Source organism: Aegilops tauschii, chromosome 7, assembly GCF_002575655.3.
Source record: "Aegilops tauschii subsp. strangulata cultivar AL8/78 chromosome 7, Aet v6.0, whole genome shotgun sequence".
NCBI lineage: Eukaryota > Viridiplantae > Streptophyta > Magnoliopsida > Poales > Poaceae > Aegilops > Aegilops tauschii.
In genome coordinates this window covers 124078875-124083609 of record NC_053041.3, presented here as the reverse complement: position 1 = coordinate 124083609, position 4735 = coordinate 124078875, and the positions used below count along the sequence as shown (strand labels likewise).

The following is a 4735-nucleotide window of genomic DNA, read 5'->3' as shown; positions in this document are numbered from 1 at the left end:
TCCATGGTGGCTCTAGGTTAGGGGTTTGGAAAGAGAATTGATTGCTTCCAACTGTGGATATTGGAAGAGGATTTGTATAGAGAATTGGTTGACCGGAACCTGGGAAGAAGTACTGGATGGAGAAAAGGTGGCATATGCTACTTGATGGGGGTTGATTGATTGCTACTAGTTGTTAGTTGAGTGGATGGAGAACATGAGGCGTGTAAAAGTAATGGAGAAAAACCAAATTTCGCCTCTTTGTTTGACCATACGGTTGGAAAGTCACCTGTTCAAAAGGCAGGTAATAAATTGCCACCTAAATCGTTGCGATGCATCAGCGAGCCTTCCCATCTCTCTTTGAGTACATGCATGTGCACTAATATATCCACTACTCTTGTTGATTGATTGCTCCCAACAGTGGCTATATAGATGCACATGTACGTACCTCAAAGAGAGTTGAGAAGTCTTGTTGTCACATTGCAACTTAGGTGTCAATTTATTACCGGACTTTTGAACGAGTGATTTTCTGGTTGTATCTTCAAACAAGGAGGCAAATTTATGATTTTCCCCATTCCTTTATTCGCCTCACATTCCCATCCGCTCCACTAGAAAGTCTAGTAGCAATCAATCAACCCCCTCAAGTTGCAGCTCCCAAGGCACTTCTTCTCCACCCCATACCTCTTAGGTTCTAGTCAATCGATTCCCTATCCAAACCCTCTTCCAATCTCCAGAGTTGGAAGCAATCGACCCCCTTCCAAAATCCTAACTTAGAGCAGCCATGGATGAAGACTTGAAACTAAAGGAGGAGCAGGACCATGCTCTGCCACCAAGGACGAGTTGGGCGGGCACCATGAGAATGAAGGTGAGCTTCCACCCCACCTCGATGAGTTACTTGTCTTTCTATTTATCGCTGAGATTTTAGCACCAGCTGTCGCCCGTTGGTCGAGCGGTCCCTATACCAACTCTCAGCTGCTTGCACAAACATGACAAGAGTTTGTTGTAGTATAGTAAATCTTGTTTAGTTCCCAATCTGTAGTTAAACGAATTCAGATACTTGCCGAGACAGAATGAAATGTTGAGAATGAGATGATTACTATGGAACAAAAATTACTTTTACCTACAATTCTTATGGAGCAAGAGGGTAAATTATCGCTAAAGAAAGTACTGTACCTATGACGCTAGTGCTTTTTACAACAAACGGCTGATATTTCCTTGTTTTGCTGCTAATGCATAATGAATCAAACATGATTTTACACTATCTCTATGTGTTGTAGTTCATCAAAATAATATGTAAATATATCAAAGTCCTATGTACTATATCGTGGTTGATAGAACACTCCTCAATTAAGAATAGTTTGTGTATTATGGTTGATAATCTTGTTACTTCGCCATTTGCATTATTCTTGTTATTAAGAATGATTGTGGATTCTAAGAAAAGAATGATACTGCATAATTACAATACCTGTAGAGCTACTTCCCATTGGACCGTGAGATTGACACGCAACACCGTTGTAGGCGTGAGAATCTAGAGACATTTAGGATCTGCACCAACAAGGAAACATGGAGGTTGGATCGTTGATGGATAGACAGGTATGCTTGAAGACCCTTTTTGCCTTTCACGACTTTTAGGCAACCACCCCTTTTACGAGGATCTTTTCATCCATTAGGTTGTCAAGAGCTGGCCTTCTTCCGCTTGCGTGGATGCTTGAGCTCATGACTGCACGGCCAGGTCACTTCAATTATGACTTATCAATCCCCGCCACTCTTACCGACCGTTCGCATCCCAAAATGAACACGTTTCACTTGCCATGCAAGGATATGAAGATCACCTTGCAAGATGTCTCAATGCGCACTAACTTACCCATAGTAGGGGAAGCCATCACGCATTAATATGCACCTGATGACTCGCACACACACATAGTAGGGGAAGTCAAAACTATAAGGATCCTAAAAAGACAACCATGGATCCACCTTGAAGTGGCTTCTTCACTTTAAGGTATAAGGATATTTTCCAAATACCGTCAGATTTTCCTTGTCCAATTATTCGTGTGGATTCTATTTTGTGTAGAATGTATGTTATGTTATTTTTATGCAAGATGGACATCATGAATCGTAATGTGGACGAAGCAAATGATGATCTATTTAGTCATTAGCTGGAGGCATTCATCCTGTTTTTATTCGGTTCGGTGATGTTTGCCAGCTCCCACGGCGACACCGTGGACAAGCGCATAAACCGCATAGCCAGGATGATCGATGATGTCGACCTGGAGATGGCTCAACTCATCTCTATCTGAGCAAGACCTGGAGATTGCTCGATGTACCATGAACTGAGCAAGGCCTGCACCATGACAAGCAAATACTTATGATTTGTGAGTCCCTCTTCTCGTGCAGGTATGGTCATACAAAAACTTCACTATCGGTAAGCCGTCGATCGAGGGAAGCTCATATGGCGTGAGTTGTACGATGTAGACGAGGTAGACAGTCCCATTCTTGGCTCCATCTGGTGTTGCCGCTAGGTATGTTGTGACCATCACGGCATCCACCTTTTGTTTTGCTAATTTTATCTTTCTTTTCCACATTTCCTTATGTTCTCCAACCCTTCAGCCATGCAGGAAGGGGTGCAACGCACATAATAGCTACCGGGTATTCGAGAGTGAAGTTGACTACCTAGCTATTGGTGACGTGACTTGCACAACATACACCCATGCGAGACTAGACTGCTGCACCACGATGGGCCTCTCCAGCCTGTGCGTGCGAAACAAAGAATACTGGTTGATCGTAAAAAACTTGTTTTCAAGCACATGCCATTGCCCATAATCTTCACCCTGTCTTTAATCTTTGGCCATTTGATCTTGAGGTGTGAGCATGTACTCTAGCCACTACCTCAGTCAGACTGTGAAGGTAGGGTGTTGCCAAATTTATTGGCTCTCTCCAGATCTTGGTTGTTGGAGTCAATTAAGGGAAGAAGTTCACTAAATCTTGTTGTGGTGAGTTCACTTATTTTAAGTTGGTATGTGGCATAACTTACTTTCTCCAATCCTCTAAAGTGGCGGTGAAGGACTGATACAGATAAATATGCAACCAATGAAGAATCATCAATCAAAGCACATACTTAAGACTAGTTTTTTCATTGTGTCACTCTACAAGATAAAGGGTCACTCTACCAATTTCACAATTATTTTTCATTGTGTACTAAAGATTGAACACTTTCAAGCGGACTAGAATTATGCAACACCACCAATTTCACAAACACGTAATTAAAGCATGTCACTGATTTCACGGTCTAAAATGGACACCAGAGGTTGAATGATGAAAATAGAGATATAATTTGTTGTTAATTCTTCCTGCACATTCTCCTGGGAGAAACCACACCAGCCCCGGCCTCACATCTCGCAACCAACCGTTGAAGCTGAGATCGGTTGAGTTTGAAGGCCGGCGGGTGGAGAAGAAAAGACACTCATGTCACTGAATTTTCTCTGCAGGCTATTGTGAGGCATGTCGCTGCATCACTCATGCTCATCTTTGCTCCTGCTCTTGCATGGAGAACCGCTTATAAATTCGTTGAGCTATTGTTGATATCCCCAACAAGGTTCAGCTCTTTGGTCAGCGACTCATTCTGGTTGATACCAAACTGAAGAGGACCTTGCGCATCTTAGGGGAGGGGCTTTCAGGATTAGCAAGGCCTCTTGATGATTGTGGTTAGAGCACAACATCCCTAAGATTTGCCAAAGAACTGGACTTGGTGTAAATTTTGGATGTCTCTCTCCTATAATAAAATAAAATTAAAACATGTCACTTGATGATACTTAAGACTAGTTTTCCGTGTAAGGTAACTCAATATCCTAGGATCTACTACTAGCAAATACCAGGAAGAAATATCAAGTTCCAAACAACTATCATAAACATGGACAATCTTCCAAGTATTGAAGTTGCCATTCATAGGGAACAATCTCTTAATGTGCCATTCTTTCAAAGTGCATACGAACTACAAGAGAAGAAAATATTCCACGATGATGATAACACATCATTGGCTAGAATGGAAAACTCAAGCATAAAATTGCCATATTTTATCCACCCTATAAACAAACTATATTCTTCTTATCCAACTGATTGGTTACACCATCTTGTATAATCTTTTATTCCCTTCCCTTGTATCAAATTTTTAAATTTTAATAGATGTAGTATGTCCTACTATATTTCTCCCGCATGGCTGAAGGGTTGGAGAACATAAGGAAATGTATAAAAGAAAGAAAAAAGTAGCAACCAAATAGGTGGATGCAATGACAGTCATAACATATCGGACTGTGACACCAAATGGAGCCAACAGTGGCACCTTCTGTGACACCCGGATAATTAAGCTACAGCAACCTCTACTAATGATGCCACATCACCTCGATTACTGTTGCTAATCTCGTGTTAGTTTGAAATCGATTCAAATTCAAATTCAAAATTGAGGCAAACAACAAAGTTTTTAGACAATAAAACTAAAATGTTCTAAATGAGTCAAATAATTGATAGGGAATTATGGTGGAGGAACCACACTTTTATAGAATGTTTAAATGCACCAAAATAATTAAAACAATGGCTATAACAATTAATTAAATGCCTATTGTATTTTATAAAATACTAAACTAAATTGTTTTGGGGTAAAACCTTTTTTGGCAGTGGGTTTTGTGGTATTACTAATTTAGGGACATTTTAATATTAAGTAAAACTAAACTAAAAAGTAACTCACTACAAAAAAGACACATCCGTG

General features: G+C 40.6%; 1 long non-coding RNA gene across 1 annotated transcript; it reads left to right on the top strand.

Moving 5' to 3' along the window:
• Positions 1 to 432: 432 nt before the first annotated feature.
• On the top strand, positions 433 to 3018 carry LOC123494724 (uncharacterized). Its single transcript, XR_006666325.2, has 3 exons — positions 433 to 841; positions 1495 to 2495; positions 2584 to 3018. It is a non-coding gene; the product is annotated as an uncharacterized lncRNA (long non-coding RNA).
• Positions 3019 to 4735: the final 1717 nt, after the last annotated feature.